Genomic DNA, 18,830 nt, shown 5'->3' on the forward strand with positions numbered 1-18,830 from the left:
GCACAAACTTGAATCATTGGTGTGGCTTTGGCTAATTTTCCAAATATTGTTAATAAAATTCATGTAGGGATCTTCACAGAACCAAGAATTCTCTCTTTCAGGCCTACATATTCAGTATCTCCAAGGAGGAGGCCTGTTATTCTGTGTTTTGTTTTGTTTTTTAAATACTCACCATAGGATATTTTTTCACTGCTTTTAAGAGAGAATGGACCGGAGGGAGAGGAAGAGGGAAAGGGAGAAGGAAAAGGAGAAGGAAAGGGAGAGGGAGAGGGAGAGAGAGATGGTCCACTTGCAGCTGAGGGCAGGCCCTCACCAGCAGTCCTGCCTCTGCACGTGAGCTGCAGAGGAAACACCTTTTCTTACTGCTCACTGGCTAAGCTCCCAGTACGCTACTCCCAGTGTTCTTGGTAACTTGGGTAATAAGAATCCAAGAAGGTGATGTAGGGTTTTTCCACCTCACGCCTGGAGGAAAAAACGAAGGTCCGCTGCTGGAGGGGCTAAGAAATGTCATATCCTGCCCTAGCCAGTTTGGCTCAGTGGATAGAGCTTCAGCCTGCTGACCGCAGGGTCCGGGTTCAATTCCGATCAAGGGCATGCACCTAGGTTGCAGGGTCCTCCATGGCCGGGGCCCAGGTCAGGGCTCATGCAGGAGGCAACTAATCACAGTGTCCCTCTCACATTGATGTTTCTCTTTGTCTTTTCCTTTCTCTTCCACACTCTCTAAAAATCAATGGGAAAATATCCTCAGATGAGGATAAAAAGAAAGAAAGAAAGAAATGTCATATCCTATGAAAGAGACATCTTGAAAATGTCTAAAGAAAGTTGTCATTTTTTTGTGGTGAAGGGACTGGAGTCCGTGTTGATGAAAACACCTTGGCAGCTGTGGCGGCCAGGTTGCCAACCTGATCAGCCAGTTTGCCTCCTGCAGATGGAGGCCTACTGATGCCTTAGGCCAGGGGTGGGCAAACTTTTTGACTCAAGGGCCACAATGGGTTCTTAAACTGAACCGGAGGGCCGGAACAAAAGCATGGATGGAGTGTTTGTGTGAACTAATATAAATTCAAAGTAAACATCATTACATAAAAGGGTACAGTCTTTTTTTTTCAATAGTTTTATTCATTTCAAACGGGCCGGATCCGGCCCGCGGGCCGTAGTTTGCCCACGGCTGCCTTAGGCCCACAGGGAGAGGGCTTTTCTTGTTGTTTTCTTTCTAATTCTTTAATTTGTAGGGTTAAATAGTTTATTTTTAACCTTTTTTTTTTTTTTTTTTTTTTTTTTTGAGGCAGGCCTGTAGTGTTATGAACTTCCCTCTCAGGACTGCTTTGCTGTGTCCCAGAGATTTTGGGTTGTTGTGTGTTCATTTTCATTTGTCTCCAGGAAGTTTTTGGTTCCTTTCTTGATCTCATTGGTAACCCATTTGTTGATTAGTAACATGCTACTTAGCCTCCAGGTGTTTGAATATTTTTGAGTGGTTTTACTGTAGTTGATTCCTAATTTTATTTCACTGTGATCTGAGAAGATGCTTGATATGATTTCAATCTTCTTGAACTTGTAGAGACTTGTTTTGTGTCCTAACATGTGGTCTATCTTTGTGAATGACCCATGTGCGCTTGAGAAGAATGTATATTCTGCAGCTTTGGGGTGAAATGTCCTATACTGAATGTCAATTAAATCCATCTGATCCAGTGTGTCCTTTAGAGTCACTGTTTCCTTGTTAATTTTTTGTCTGGAAGATCTATCCAGTGAAGTGAGCAGGGTGTTAAAGTCCCCTACTATGACTGTATTTGTGGTCAGTATATTTCTTAAAGTCCTCTAGAACTTCTAAAAATATATATTTAGGTGCTTCTATATTGGGTGCATATATGTTTACCAGGGTTATATCCTCTTGTTGGATCGATCCCTTTAGTATAATGTAGTGACCTTTGTTGTCTCTTGTGATGGACTTCATTTTGAAGTCTATTTTGTCAGATATGAGCATTGCTATCTCAGCTTTTTTTCTTTTCCATTCACATAGAAAATTTTTTTTCATCCTTTCACTCTCATCCTGTGTGAGTCTTTTGTTCTGAGATGGGCTCTTGCAGAGAGCATATAATTGGGTCATATTTTTGTATCCATACAGTTACCCTATGCCTTTTGGTTGGAGCATTTAATCCATTTACATTTAGATTATTATTGATAGGTACTTATTTATTACCATTTTAATTCTGTGTGCCTATGTTTCTCTCTGTGTTTCTTCTCATTACAGCAGTCCCTTTAGCATTTCTTGTAGTGCTGGTTTGGTGGTGATAAACTCTTTTAGCCTTTTTTTCTTTTTCTTTTTTGTCTGGGAAGCTCTTTATTTCACCATCTATTTTGAATGATAGCCTTGCTGGATATAGTAATCTTAGTTTCAGATCCTTGCTTTTCATTACCTTGAGTACTTCATGCCATTCCCTATTAGCTTGTAGAGTTTCTGATGAGAAATCAGTTGACAACCTTATGTATCAGTTTGCTTTTCTCTTGTTGCCTTTAAGATATTCTCTTTGTCTTTAATTTTTGGTATTTTAATTATGCTGGGCATGGGCCTGTTTGGGTTTTCTTGCTTGGCACTCTCTGTGCCTCCTGAACTTGTGTGACTTTTTCCTTCACCAGGTTAGGGAAGTTTTCTGCCATTATTTCTTCAAACACATTCTCTAACCCTTGTTCACTTTCTTCCCCACCTGGAACGTCTATTATATGAATACTAGAGGCCCAGTGCATGAAATTCATGCACTCGAGGGGATCCCTCAGCCTGGCCCGCACCCTCTTGCAATCCAGGAGCCCTCGGGGGATACCTGACCAACAGCTTAGGCAGTTGGACATCCTTAGCACTGCCGAGGAGCCGGGAGAGGCTCCTGCCACCGCCGCTACATTCGCTCTGCAATCACCAGCCGTCAGCCCAGCTTCTGGCTGAGTGGCACTCCCCTTGTGGGAGCACACTGACCACCAGGGGGCAGCTCCTGCGTTGAGTGTCTGCCCCCTGGTGGTCAGTGCACATCATAGCAACCGGTCGTTCTGCTGTTCGGTCAATTTGCATATTAGCCTTTTATTATATAGGATTGTTATGTTTCCTATCCCACAGCTTCCTTAAGCTGTTATACTGTTTTTTTAATTATTTTTTTTTCCTCTTTGGTTCTCCAATTGAGTTATTTTTTCTACCCTATCTTCTAATTAACTGATTCAATTCTCAGCTTCCCCTAATCCAGTGGCTCTCAACCTTCTGGCTTTTTAAATACAGTTCCTCATGTTGTGGTGACCCCCAACCATAAAATTATTTTCGTTGCTACTTCATAACTGTAATGTTGCTACTGTTGTGAATTGTAATGTAAATATCTCATATGCAGGATGGTCTTAGGAGACCCCTGTGAAAGGGTCGTTTGACCGCCAAAGGGGTCGTGACCCACAGGTTGAGAACCACTGCCCTAATTTGTTGTGCATTCCTTCCACTGTGTTCTCTATTAGTACTGAATCATTCTTCGTAGTTACTATATCTTTTCTCATGCTGCTGAGCATTTTGCCATCATTATTCTGAACTCTCTTTCTGATAAATTTATTATCTCCATTTCATTTAGCTCTTCTTCTGGAGAATTCTCTTATTCTTTCTTTTTTTTTTCTCCCCATTTTGGCTGCCTGTTTGGGTTTGTAACAATGTATTAGGTAGCTCTACATACCAGTGTCAAACGCTGTTTCTGACTAATTAGATCAGGCAAAGGCTCAAAGCCTCCAGAGCCCTGCCTCTGCCTGCAGACTGATTGGATCCCATCTTGAGTAGCTTCAGGTAATTGTCCATAGGTGGGGCAAGAGGTTTTCTAACAGGGAGAGGCAATTGCTTATGCCTAGAGGCTATTTGTTATTCTAAGTCTCCCAATGGGCCTCAGAAACTCCACAGGGTGGGGCAAGGGGTTTTCCAATAGAGTGGGGTAACTGTTTCACTCCCTGGCCAAAACTGCCAGGATAGCAATGTTTTGCCTGAGAAAGATGTCCTCTGCAGTGTGAAGGAATGACTCAGCACAGGAAACCAGGGTAACTGCCCTCTGAGCTCTAACTCTAGAGCCCCCAACCCTGGCTTCTGCTCACACAGTTCTAGTCCATTCTGCCCTCCCTCTGACAGAGCCCAAGGTGAATGGCTGCACATGAAATTTTGTGCTTTGTCCCTTTAAGAGGGTGCCTGCATTTTCAGCCATCTTTCCCTGGCAGATAGCAACCCTGGTGCTTTTCCCAGCCAGATGTTTATCTAGATACCTTTCTCAGTTCTGGTGCTCTCTGCTGGTGGGCCCAGCTTGGGGTTTAGACCCCAGAGTTCTCAGTGGCAACGCCCCACAGCTGAGATATTTCTCTGGAAATTCAGCTTCTGTCTGTGGGAGCTGGACCAGCCTTTTCATGCCTCAGCTCTTTCTACCAGTCTCTATGCAGTTTCCACTTTCCATCCTTGGTAATCAGGGTTCTCTCCAGCTAGTCTTCAATTGATTATTCAGGGTGTTTTTTTTGTTTTTGTTTTTTGTTTTTAATTTTAATTGTAATTCCAGTTTGGTCCTGGAGAGTGGATCTGTGTAGCATCCACTTACTCCATCGCCATTTTGAATCTCTTCTTTCACTTTCTTAATGAGGTCCTTTAAACCACAAAATTTTAAAATTTGAATGAGGTCCAGCTTATTTATTTTCATTTTTGTGCTTGTTCCAAAATATATTTTGTGACATTTTTGTAGCCATGATCTAAACAAGGCTCCCAAAGTGCATGTGATGTCCATCTAGAAAGCCCTCCTTTTTCTATAAACTTGACTCTATGTGGACCTAGGCTGGTGGTCTTTGGGGCACATGTCTGGGTACATGTCTGGAAGCTCTCTCCTGGCATCTCTCTGTCTCCCCTCCAAGTTCCCTACTTCTGTTAACTCCAGTCAAAGCCTACACTCAATCGGACTCGTTGCATGGTTTAGCGGAGCCCCAATGGATGAAGCTCTGGAATCAACCCAAATCCCAGCATGGACTGGACCACAGAATCATTCTGCCTATAGAGAGTTGAGTGGGGGCTCCCCACAAAATATGTCCACATCCTAATTCCTGGAATTTATGAATGTGATCTTATTTGGGAATATGTTCTTTGCTGATGTAATTGTTTAAGTTAAAGATTTAGAGATGAGATTATGCTGGGTTATCTGCATGAGTTCTAAATCCAATAATATATTCCTTCTAAGAAACAGAAGATGAGATGACATGCCGGGAGAAGTCCACATGAAGATGGAGGCAAAGATGGGAGTGATGCAGCTACAAGCCAAGGAATGCCGGCAGCCACCAAAGATGTAGATAAAAGGAATGGAGTCTTTCCTAGGGCCTGTGGAGAAAATGAGGGCTTGCCCATACTTTGATTTGGATTGCTGGCTTCCAGAATGTCAGAGAATAACTTTTTTATTTTAAGATATTCAGGTTGTGGAAATTTATTATGGCAGCCACAAGAAACTAATGCATTGTCTCCCTCAAGGAAAAGGAGATCATCTCCCAGTACAAATAGACAACTCTGTCTCCCAATGTTAACTTCATAGCCTCTTAGATCCTGTGGGAACCTGACTGGGCACTTAAGCACCGGAGTGTGTCACATCCTCTGCTCCACTGCTGCATCCCCACCGTGTTCCTGACCTGAACCCATTGTGTTCTGGTGCACAAGGATAGTCACTGACTCTCTTGTCCTCCCTGCATTCAGACGCAGGCACCTTCAGTTGTGTCACTGGCAAATATGTTCTTCCACACAGTAGGTTCCTTTTCATTTTGATGGTTTCCTTTGCTGTGCAGAGGCTTTTTGGTTTGATGTAGTCCCATTTGTTTATTTTTTTTTTGTTTCCCTTACCCTAGGAGATTTATTGGCAATAATAGTGCTATGTAAGATATCTGAATTTTACTGCCCATGTTTTCTTCTAGGATTTTATGGTTTTGTGACTTACATTTAAGTCCTTTATTCATTTTGAGTTTATTCTTGTGTATGGTATAAGTTGGTGGTCTAGTTTCATTTTTTTTCATGTATTTGTCAAATTTTCTCAGCACCATTTATTGAAGAGACTGTCTTTACTCCCTTGTATGCTCTTGCCTCTTTTGTCAAATATTAATTAGCCATAGAGATGTGGGTTCATGGGACAGCCGTGGGCAAACTACGGCCCGCGGGCCGGATCCGGCCCGTTTGAAATGAATAAAACTAAAAAAAAAAAAAAAAAAGACCGTACCCTTTTATGTAATGATGTTTACTTTGAATTTATATTAGTTCACACAAACACTCCATCCATGCTTTTGTTCCGGCCCTCCGGTCCAGTTTAAGAACCCATTGTGGCCCTCGAGTCAAAAAGTTTGCCCACCCCTGGACTATAACATTCCTCCCCAAGGCTCCAGGTCACATAAGGAATGTTCTCCAGTACTGATGTACTTCAGAGATGAAAATTTTTGACTCCACAATTCAAGAGGTTTTAAAAAAATCACAGCTATTTGGATTAAATGTGAACAGCATAACATAGAAATAAAGTCCACACAAAATATTGGGTTTTAAAAAATTACTGGCAAGACAGGATGGGAAGAATGTGTGTGTGTTTTGGTGATGGGGAAGAAAGCTAAGTCCTCGTCTTCTGAGAGGGACCGTCTTGGATAATACCTAATATGAAAGAAAGGGAATATCTCACCTGTGAACAATTGCATGCTAGGAAGTGAGTAACATCTCTTCAGATCTCAAGCACTTTTTCTTCAGTAAAACTGAAAATCTATACTCATTAAAACAGTGACCTATTTTCTCCTCCCCCAAGTACCCCACAATGACCAATGTTCTTTGTTTCTGTAAATGTGAATACTTGAGATACCTCATATAAGTGGAACATATGTTTTCTGTCTTCCTGTGACTGGCTTGTTTCACTTAGCATCATATTGAGAAATACTCGCCCCGCTCCAAGGCTGAATAATATTCTGTTATATATGTATATACCACATTTTCTTTTTCCATTACTCTGTGTATGGATAATTGGGTTGCTTCTGCCTCTTGGGTATTATGAATAATGCTGCAATGAAAATGGATGCGCAAATATATCTTCAAAATCCTGATTTCCAATCTTTTTTTTTTTTTTAACATAAAAGCAGAAGTGAGATTGCTGGACCACATGATAAGTCTATTTCTTATACAGTACCTGTACCATTTTGCATTTCCACAAAAAGTGGGCCCAGGTTCCAATTTTTCCACATTGTGCCAAGACAGACTACTTTCTGTTTTTGTGATTGTTGTTTTCTGTTGAGGGGATATTCCATTGTTGTTTGAATTTTATTTCTTTTTAAAAAAAATGTATTTTTATTGATTTCAGAGAGGAAGGGAAAGGGAAATGGAGATAGAAACATCAATGATTAGAGAGAATCATTGATTGGCTGCTTCCTGCACACCCCACACTGGGAGCCCGCAACCCAGGCATGTGCTCTGACCGGTTATCGAACTGTGACCTCCTGGTTCGTAGGTCGGTGCTCAACGACTGAACCACACCAGCTGGGCAATATTTTCTATTTCCAAAAAATAGTCATTGGGTTTTTAATATATTACATGGACTCTGTAGATCACTTTGGATAGTATGACAGCTTAACAATATCAGATCTCCCAATCTATGTTTGTTTTTGCTAATGGGGATGGATTTTCAAAGAAGCAGTTGCTCTTGTTCCCTTCCCTGTAATCTCTCTGTACTCAGCCCTCTGAGGGGGTTCATGCAGCCCTCGCACAGCACTCGGTGACTCCCTGGGGTGAGACAGGCAGCCGTTCGAAGGCTTCAGATCCAGGGGCTGTGTGAGGAGATTAAACAAGCTGGACTCTCTCCCTGCCCCTTCCATGTTTTCCTCTTTGGTTTAACTATCTGTTAGCCTCATAGGTAACTATTCGATAGTCCATCCTCATTCTTCTGTCAACTCTACCTCAACTGGAACCATTTTGTTCAGTACAGATAAGAACTTTATTCAATAGAAAACTTCTGGAGGAGGGAAAAGAGATTTTGCTTGGGGCAAGGGGACACAGATGTCGTGTGTAGACGATGCTTTATTCAGTTGTACACTTAACCTATATGGTTTTATGAACCAATGTCACTCCAATAAATTCAAATGAATGAATGAATGAATAAATAAATAAATAAATAAATAAATAAATAAATAAATAGAAGTAGACAACTTCTGATGTAAGAAGGTTGGTGACGGGTTCATTGGACACATCATTAATGTGTCAGAAGTATTTAAAATTCATTCATAAGAAATGTAGTCAAATTGTCCATTAGACATTCTAAAGCTTTGTCTTTCAGAAATGAAGTAACTGAATCTTTGGAAGACATCATGAGCATGTCTGTGCCCTTCAGTCCCAGGAATGATTTCAGACCTGGAAGGCTGACTTCTTACAGAGTCACCAATCTGACATGAGCAACATCCCACACCCTTGGGGAGTGCTCCAGGCCAAGGAGCTTGTGCACCAGTGCCCAGTCCCCTTTTCATTCCAATGGAACCAGATTGTCTGGAAGGATGTCTGACAACACAAATGTCCAAGGGGGTGGGAAGCCATGGTACCCTCCTCTAGAGCTGGGACCATGAAGAGCTTCAACTGCGGTGACAACACTTACCCCATTCAAGAACACAGGAATGAAATAGGTAGTTTTAAAAAGCTTTTTATAATATGAAGAAAAGACATTTTGAAGTTCTTTGAATACTGTGGTAGGGACAATCATTGTACTCCTAAAGATATCCGGAGTTTTATCCCTGGAACCTGTGACTGTTATATTCCCTGCACAATACACTTTGCACATGTGATGAAGTCAGAGGTGGTGAGATGGAAAAACTACTCTAGATTTTTCAGGTGGTCCCTCCATGTAATCTCAAGTGTTCTTATGAGGGAAAGATTGAGTCAGAGGGAGATCAAACAACAGAAGGAAAAGAACAGATGTGACTATGGGGGCAGGGGAGGGAAAATGCGTGTGATGGGGGGACATGAACCAAGAATGAGAACAGACTCCAGAAGCTGGAAAAGGCAAAGACAGATTACTCCAGAGAGTCTGTGCATGGAGCAGGGTCCTGCAGACACACATCAGGATTCCAGCACAGTGATGGCCATTTCAGGCTTCTGGTCTCCAGCACTGTGAGAGATTGTGTAAACAGGCTGGATGTCTTATCCAAGCAGATGTGCTTTAGAGACACCCAGGTGACCACCTGCTCACTCCTTAATTTCTTGTCTAAAATGTTTTTCACAGCCTCGATAGGATCAAAAATCAGAACAAAGGCAATATTTAAGGTCTCTGAAAGGACAAAGCAGAAACACACTCTCCTCCCTTTCAAGGACAAAGCAGAAACATACTCTCCTTCCTCTCCTCTATCTTGTCCTGTAGGGCTGGGCCCTCAGCCCAAGCCCCCTCCTTTTCTGAGAGTGACCACCAGAATGCCAGTATTGTCCTAACTCCCCCAACCACCACCTGAGTGGACCAATGAAGCTCCAGGAATGCAGCTAAGGTCCTAATAAGGCTATAGTGGGGGATAGCTCAAGCCTCAGAGTGTGCTGGTCACTTCCTGACCTTTGTGCTATAAGACCCTGATGAAAAACCCTGACCTAAATGATCAATCTCTGTAACCCACGTCACCCCTAAGCCCACCCAAATAACTAGCCCTATATAACCTTTGTTCTCCTGGGACATGCGCTCTTGTCTCACTGCTGCGTCGGAAGGAGGCTGGGAGCCAAACCCTGGGTTTGAATAAAGACCCTTTGCTTTTGCATCGGAAAAGGCTCCCTGGTGGTGCATTATTGGGGACCCCGAACTCTGGGCATAACAGTCTCCTCACTTCCATTGCCAAGAACATTGAGAAAATTACATGTGTGGTAAATGACCCACTATTGGCTAGAGAGCTGGAAGGACCCTAACCACCAACATTGTTCCAATTCCACATGCATTTTCACCTCCATGTAAGAAAGCAGAAGCACAAATCTTTCAAAGATATTTTGTCATAGAATCTTGATGGTGTGTGGAGTATAAGGACTCCTTAAAGAGGCAGCAGGTTAGAGGCCTCTACTAGACAAACACATGTCCACTGGGCCTGTGCCCCGAATCCCTTCACTGCCCTGTGATCACTGCCATCCAGGGGTGCATCAACAACACAGAAGACATCCTTGGCTTTCGATGTCGTTTTCAACAACTTCCTATGCCTGTTTTGAAGAAAGTCCACAAGCAAGATACAAAGTACTGGAAAATAGACCCTATCCTTGAATTTCTGTTGGGATTTGTTGGCTCTCGTTAACATCTGAGAACAGAGAAAATCCTAGAGAGACCTGCAGGCCAGATGACTGTTAGAAACCAGGGTGCTTCAAGAAGGGCAGAATTACATTAAAAATGGTAATCATTAGAGAGGAAGAGAGGAAAGGAAGGGCATAGTTTGTTACTTTGGTTTAGGATGAAGAGAATGTGGAAGAAATAGGGAGGGGAGCAAGTGTTCAGGAGAGGCTGAGGGCTCCAAATTGGGGACGGGGTGGGGATGAGGTAGACAGAGTCACTGGAGCTGGAGGACAGGGTTGGGAGGAAGGGGAAGCCACTCTCCAGACCTCCGTGTGGTCTTAAGAGGCAGAATGGCTTTTTGAAAGAAAGAACAAGATTCTTGAAAATCTTGATCCTGGGACCAAACAGTGGATTTGGGGAGTCCCTGGTAGGGTGTGTTCTTTAGATGGGGTGAAAACACAGGAAAACATTTAAAGAAAATAGAATACGGGGTTGGAGTGGCAGACCTCGGGGGGCGGGGTGCAGAGAGAGAATGCGACCCTAAAAACAGGATGGGGAACCTTCTGACGCTGCTGGAAAAGTTCTATGTCATACATGTTTTTCTGGATGGGGGGGCGGGGGTAAGGTGCCACTTTGTGAGCTGACAAAGATGAAGCTGTGTCCTTTTATTAATTTTTAGAGAAGACTTTCAGCATTTGTATTTGCCCTTGGTAAACACTTTTTATGGACATGGGGAAGGTGGTGCTCCTTAGGTAAGGGAGATTTTAGTCAATCTTTTAAAAAAGCCCTTTTCCCCATTTTCCCTTTGGCTGTTTAGCCTCAGGGACTGTGGGCTGTGTGTTCATCCCTGTTATCTGTAGGAAGGCCTTACACATTGCTGAGAAGGCTGCTGAAACCTTATCAGACTTTTACTTTTGCCAAACTTCTGATCCTAAACTTATTAAATTCTTTGAAATATCTTGTCAACTTTCAGACAGAACAAACAGCAAGACATTTTTAAGCACCTGCTCAAATGCTAAAAGTTCTTTTAGAGAAAATACTTTGTTTTTTTAAGAAACTTCTGCTTATCAACCAACAAACGTATCCCATTGTCCAGGAGAGGTTTGGATTCCTCTTCTTATGAAATCTCTTTCTCAGGACAAGAAATGGAAACAAAACAACACACAACCAAATAAATACTCACCCATCAGGAACCCCTGTGAGCTGCTACGGGGCACTTGGTAAAAGTGTGAGAGCTGTGACCAATCCCTCCTGAGACAGAAAAGATTCTTTTCCCTGTGGTACAAGCTCCTGCGGATCCCACCCCTTGCCACTGCCTGGACCACCATCCCCTGAGGGACACCCCGCCCAGCCTCAAATAGAGACACTTGACCTCACCCAGGAAAGCAGGGAGACCCAGCCAGGAGGGATGCACAGTCAGAGCGACAGCAGCCCATGGAAGCGTGAGCACAGAAGGGGCTCTGCAGGTACCACAGCCCATTCCAGGGCTGCTGGCCCCTGATAGTGAGGCCACTTTAGGTCCCGGTTCCTGAGCCAGATACTAGTATGTTAAACTAAAAATAAAAGGCCAACGTGAGGGACAACAAGCTTTTATTTGAAATTAAACATGAGAATAGCTGCTTAAAAAGCACTGATTCAGGCAGAAGCACAGAGTGTTTATTTATAAGAAAGGGAAGGGAACGCTAATATCAACAGAGGGACGGCCTTTCTGTTGGTGCCAATAAGCGAACATAGTGATGCTCATTCTAAGAATGTTTTTAATTTTCAGTTTGGCAATTACCTGTCTGGTAGTCATAATATTTGCTTTCTTGTCATCTTCATAAACAGATTTTTGGTCACAATGTTGCGTTAGACCCAGTTCAAAGGATACTTCACCCTGTTTTAGCATCCCAATATTTTAAGGCATAAGATACGCAAGGCAGTTTATCTAGAATGGCAGCTCGGGCCCCATTAAAAATGGCTCCATGTGTGTATATATTTTACAGTTTCCTTTACTGTGCAAGAGCCTTTTAGTTTGGTGTAGCTTCACTTGTTTATTTTTATTTTTATTACCTTTCCTTTGGTGTCAAAGCACATATGCTATGGGGATAATTAAACCACAACCACAATGGCCAGTTTAGGAAACAACTTATTCTTTTGGAAACCATACAAGGTATTTATGAAAGATTTATCCACAATCAGATTGTGTACAACCAGAGCAAGACCACCCAGGGTGAAAATAAGGGTCGTCTTCAACAGAAACGTGCACATCTTTTGAAACACCACATGGACAGCCAGTGGTTCTCCAGAGATTTCATGATCTGTTCTGGGAGATACATGCTTATCTTACCCAGCCATGCCCGCCACCACCAATTCCATGACATTGTCTTTTATAAGAAACTTGATTTAATCCTGGGAGAACATCGAACCATGCCAGGCTGGGGTCCTCTCAGGATAATGACTGCAGGCCTGGAGGTCCTGCGGTTACAGCCACAGGAATGAGTCATTCATCACCCTGCCCCCGTTACACAGAGGAAGGACTTCTGACTCTTGAGCTTGTTTCCCTTGTTGCACTGCTTATACTACAATCAATGGTGTGCCCAAACTAGGGTTGTCTCAACCTGTCACTGCCAGTGAGCACTTGGCATATTAGTAATGCATTTGGGGGGGGGGGGGATAGACTTTTAAACTTTTATTTATTTTTACTTATTTATATATTTTTATTGATTTCAGGGAGGAAGGGAGAAGGAGAGATAGAAACATCAGTGGTGAGAGAGAATCATTGATCAGCTCCCTCTTGATCCCTTCTAGGGATCAAGCCCACAACCAGGGCATATGGCCTAACAGGGCATGTGCCTTGACCAGAAATGCTCAACCACCGAGCCACACTGGCTGGGAAATGTTCTCTCTTTTTTCTTTTTTAAACTTTATTGTTGAAAGCATTAGAAATGTCCCCTCTCCCCTCCCCCATTGATCTGCTCCACCCTGCTCCCACCCCCTCCTTAAACCTTTCCCATATAATTTCTTTGTTTAATCTCTTCCCATCCCCCCTCTGAAATATGTCAGTCTGTTGCATGTTCCAATGTCTCTGTATCTACAGTGGGGCCTTGACTTACGAGTGTCCCGACTAACGAGTTTTTTCCGAGATACCAGCCGTCTCTCGGCTGAGTTTTTGCTTTGAGTTGCGAGCTAAAATTCGGGTTACGTAAGAGCCAGCTTCAGATACCCCACCGCTAGTTGGCGCAGCGAACGTCACAGTGATTTGACATACGAGTAATTTGAGTTACGAGCTCCATCATGGAACGAATTAAACTCGTAAGTCAAGGCCCCACTGTATTTTGTTTGTCAGTTTATTTTGTTCATTAGATTCCATATATATGTGAGATTATGTGATACTTGTCTCTCTGACTGACTTATTTCACTTAGCATGATATTCTCCACGTGCCTCTATGCTGCTTCAAAAGGTAAGAGGTCCTTCTTTTTATAGCTGCACAGTATTGCATTGTATAAATGTACCACAATTTTTTAATCCATTCATCTGCTGATGGGCACTTGGGCTGTTCCAGATCATAGCTATTGTAAATAATACTGCTATGAACATAGGTGTGCATATATTCTTTCTGATTGGTGTTTCACAACATTCTCTTTTTAAACTTTTGAGTTCTCTGGGAGAATCTGTTCAGGATGATCTTTAACTTGAAGATCTGTTAGAACTCACCCATGAAGACTCCAGGGCCTGGTATTGTTGTGTTGGCAGAGGGACAGTACTAGCTCTCACTCTAATTTCTTTAATAATTAATGCTGTATTCATATTATCCATTTTTTTTCTTGATTCAGTTTTACTGGTGGATATTTATGTAGATAACTATTGTTTTTTAATTTCAACATATATGTCATTTTATTATTGGTGTGTTTTAGTGTTTTTATTCCACATGAGTTGAGATTCTCCTAGTTCTTCACATTTCTAGGAATTTTGAATTGTACCCTTGACATTTTAATGTTATACAATGAGACTCTGCATCTTGATTAAATCCTTTGGATAATGGTGATAGTCTTCTGTGGGCTACAGATTCAAAGTCAATTCTGATTCAAATCCTTTAGTGCATTGTTTAGATCTTTTCCATGTATGCACTAACCAATATCCAGACAAGGATGGTGGACTATCTGTTCAATTCTCAAAGTGTTTTTTGTATTGAATGGGATCATATTTATACATGCAAACTTGAGGAAGAGCCCAGAAATTCATAAACTGCTAGGGTCCAGCCCCAGCAGGTCCAGGGGTTCCCAAAGGTGTGGACAGAATTGGCGAAGAAGGAATGACATGGAGGCAGCGTTCAATTCATCAGCATAGTTGGGTTCTCTCGCCTGGTTCTATCCAGGATCTCCAGCCAGGTTCTGTCCGGGTTCTCTTGCCATGTTCTCTCACTAGGTTCTCCAGCCAGGTTCTGTTTAGGTTCTCCAGCCAGGTTCGGTCACCAGGTTCTGTGTCCAGGTTCTCCAGCCAGGTTCTGTCTAGGTTCTTCAGCCAAGTTCTGTAGCCAGGTTCTGTCCAGGATCTTTTGCCATGTTCTCTCGCTAGGTTCTGTCTCTAGGTTCTGTCAAGATAACTATTCATTTAACCTAAAATTTAAACAATATTGGCATAGCTTTCATGGTTGTTTCTGATAAATTATAAAATCTCTCTTTTTATCATCCTGATATGTCCTTTATAAATTTATATTAATATATCAATTTATGCCTTTCTCTCTCTCTCAAAACCATGGTTTGGAGGTGAATGGTACAGGGTGGAAGGAAACATAGAACAAAGATCCTCTCTTTGACTAGACTTATTCAGGATCCTCTGAGCCCTCTGCTAGACTAGGCCTGACCTTGAGTTTCCATCTTCATTCTTGTAGAGTCCAGATTTGCAAGAATCCTCGTAAGTGAGTTTAGCCAGAATCCCCTGCCCTTGAACTGAACTCAGCATTCCAGGTAATACCTGGTCAGGCTGGCCTGCCTCTGGTAAGAACCCTGTTAGGTCCATTTAGCAAGAATTACTCCACCCTCCTGGTAATTTTCCATCCACTGATGGCCCATCCTGCTCCTTGGGTATAAATTCCCACTTTTCTTTGTTGATTTGGTATTGAGCCCAAACGCTGTCCCCTTCTGCAATCCCAGTGCAGCAATCACTCTGGATAGAGTGTGCCTTACTGTCTTTCACAAGTGAGAGAATAATTTTTTAACTCATGTGAACAAATAATGATAAAATGTTTTATGAGTGCTACAGGAAAGTTTATAGAAGGGGCCCTGGGTTACAAAGAAATTAATTGTATGGTAGGGTTTGTAGAGGTCTAAGTTTTGGAAACTATTGAGAAAGGTGGTAGTACCCAGGTTTGGTGGGGAATTGGGCACAGGTAGTGCTAAGCACTGTTAAGACCAAACTGATAGAGGGTATTTGGGGCAGTTCAATAGCACTCAGTTACACATGTGCATATCCTAAGAGGGAGCAAGTACACTTATAGACACTCGCTCACAGACATGCACAAGCACTTTGCATCAAATACCCATGGAGTTGACTGCAGTTGCATCTGAATGGTCATTGAATCAGTGACACCTGAGTCCCAGATACAGCGAACAGCAATTGAGCATTTGCTGCTGCACAACCAGGCACCCCATTCTCCAGCCTGTGGTGGAGGTGTGGCTGCGAACTCCAAACTCAAGCCTTTGCACATTTTAGGGTTCTGTCCTGAGGATGAATTTCTGGGTCAGTTAGCACCTACATTTGTTTACAAATAGCAAATCCAGCACAAGCTGAGTTAAGCGGCAAAAGGGCTTGTGTCAGCTCATGGAATTGGCAGTCTGGCTACATACTGGGCTTGGGCATGTGGATGTGGTACAAGCAAGTCTCCAACAATCTCACTGCCTCTCCTGACAGTAGGGAAGGTAATGGTTTAAAAAAAAAAAAGAGTGGTGGGAATGGGCATTGTGGAGCGAAGAACAGGAAGAGGCTGTAAGTTTTGCCCTTGGACTCTCCAAACTCTGTTTCTGGTCCCTCCTCTAGTCTCAGTGCTGCGTGCACTTTATCTTGTGACATGGTGTTGATGATGGATGGGTGAGGCATGTGACTGAAATTTTAGGGACCAGTGGTCTTCAAGGACATGACCCTGGGTGTGGCTCCCGGACCCTCTCCGAGAGGCCTATACAGAGACATGAGGCTGGAGAACTCCAGGCACCTGCTCTGAGCAGCTGAGGACACATTCCACATCCTCACACAGCCCCTTGTGTGGGGTCTCTATCTCCTCAGGTGTCAGGGCTGTGGGAGGCTTGAAGGGCCCATAAAGGTCACAAAGTACCAAGCTCATAACTTTGGGTCTAAAATTCAGGGACTAGGATGTCTAAAACCTTAACAAATAGAGAAAGAGACATTCTTTTTCACACCTGGACAAATATTTTTCTTTGTAAAGGGCTGTTTCACTGGGTTGCTTCTGAAGCCTTATCTTACCTGTCTTTTAGAGATTTCAAAGATCATGTGTGGCTCGTACTACATTTGTGGTAAGTTGTCTCCTGCATGTTGTCCCAGGCCCTCATTCTCAGGGAATCTACTCTTTTTTTTTTTTTTTTGCATTTAATAAAAGAAAACATCAAATTTAATTTAAATTAAAAAAAAATAAATTTTCAGGAAAAAACATTGGAGCAAATAAACTCCTAAAAAAGAGGGCTGCGTTTTGGAGATCACATTTATTGGAAGGGTTGGAGAAAGAAAAATGCCATTTAGCTTAAGAATTTGTGAGTTATGTGCAAATAAACTCATTTCAGGATCAGAAGAATCCTTGGTCATTTCTAAATATCAAAATTTACACAGGGTTCACTTCTGCATATCTTCTACCTTTAAAGACGCAATCATATAACGTCTTCTAATTTCCACACAGGATATATTCTTTGTTTCAACCAACTCTCAATGGAGGAGCAACTAGCACAACACCATCTCCCTGGACAAAAAGCATTGGAATATTCCGTTTTGTTGACTTATATATCTCTTCATATGTTTCTTCATCAATTTCTATAGTGGTCACAGTTTCTCCCACATCTCCCAATAGCATATTTAAATGTTGATCATAAGCATATAATCTTCCTCAAAGCTCTCAATTTCTCACTTTCACATAAATTTGCTCATCCAGGCTGAGGCTGATAAGTTCCAGTGTTGGTAATTTGTTGCCGGTCCATGTCATCTCCCATGTTTCAAACGCTGCCGGAATCTACTCTTTCCAGCAGACTTTGCATCCCAACTGGTCCCAGAAGAACAGCTTTGCATGTTGGAGTGAGAAGCCTCCCAAGAAGCATGACCTGGTGGGAACCTTGGGCTGAGAGTTCTGGCAGGTAACACTCAGGTCAGCCCTGTCCAGGGGAGGAGTCAGCCCCTACATGTGGTTGCTGAGCCCTTGAAACGGGGGTTCAGAGCTGACAATAGTATTCTTATCTCCTGAGTGTCCAGGTACCTCTACACAGCTGGTTACATATTTGCTTGGATATTGTGGTTTTGTCTTACGGATTAGGATGAGGAGGACTTACTTGTAAAACTCCTGTAATCCATAACACGGCAACATCTGTCCTACTAGTGGAACCTGTAACTTATACCATTTAGGGAAATGTTTCTCAAATTTGCTGTGTCCCTGAGAATTTCCTGAGGTGCTTTTTGATATGGAGATCCCTGAACTCCATGTTATTTTGGCCAAGCCTGGGACAAACAGGGCTGGGGTGGGGATATGCTATCCTGTAGTGGGAAGAGCTGCAAGGCGCAGGTAAAGGGGTGGTGCGTCATTCTACCATGGGAAGGCAGGACGTTAAGAAGAGGAATTCATCTACAACATGAACCTTTGTTAATTGGATGTGGAAGACCTAACCATGAATTCTTGTGGAAGACCTAACCATGAATTCTTGCATTTAAAATAAGTAGTTGTTAAATGGCTCTCAAATACCCTTACTTCGAGATTCACATGTGTACAGAGGCCCATCACACACCCACATGCGCACACACGTATAATCCTCAGGGAACCTTCGTGGTCATGGATAGCACCAGGCAGCCAACAGGAGCAGAGCAAAGAGAGCGAATGGCCCACACGATGTCCCTGGGGCAGTCAGCTCAGAATCTGCTCTGAGGGCTGAGATGGGGATGGAGAAGGGGTAGGACCTGCAGGAAGGGGGGAGGGCACCAGGGGGCTGGGTACTGCTGTCCAGGAAGAAGCACTATTCCCAGCAGAGAACACATCTGTCTGCAGAGGGGCCCCAGGACTGGCTGTCCCTGCCTCATCCCAAGACCAACCCTGAACCAGCGTGCTGAATTTTCAGTCTGTGTCCCAAGTGGGTGGGACTAACAATGACCGTGTAATTCCAAACTCAAAAGCCTGTCCTCCAAAATAAGAAAACATCCAGGCATTTTCTATTAAGTTCCCAACACGTACACTCCTGACATCTAAATTAGCAGGAAGTTCCGTCATTTCCTGGGTTCCTGCCCCACATGTCCACTTGCAGACTCACAGGGTGATAACAAGTGTCCCTGCATCTCTCCTCTGTTCAGCTGCTGCCACCTCCTGGCAGGTGATGGTAATCAGGACATGG

General features: G+C 43.0%; 1 long non-coding RNA gene and 1 pseudogene across 2 annotated transcripts in view; one reads left to right on the forward strand and one right to left on the reverse strand.

The window, feature by feature from the left end:
- Positions 1-6,192, forward strand: part of LOC308530998 — an 82,477-nt gene extending 76,285 nt beyond the window's left edge. Inside the window, exon 3 of the long non-coding RNA XR_013996882.1 lies at positions 5,211-6,192. This is a non-coding gene — a long non-coding RNA (uncharacterized lncRNA). The remainder of the gene's footprint in view (positions 1-5,210) is intronic.
- Positions 6,193-17,158: 10,966 nt separating this feature from the next.
- Positions 17,159-17,450, reverse strand: LOC308530997 (U6 snRNA-associated Sm-like protein LSm3; annotated as a pseudogene). Its single transcript has one exon. The product of its transcript is annotated as a U6 snRNA-associated Sm-like protein LSm3 (transcript).
- Positions 17,451-18,830: the final 1,380 nt, after the last annotated feature.

Source organism: Myotis nattereri (assembly GCF_964212035.1).
Source record: "Myotis nattereri genome assembly, chromosome: 15".
NCBI lineage: Eukaryota > Metazoa > Chordata > Mammalia > Chiroptera > Vespertilionidae > Myotis > Myotis nattereri.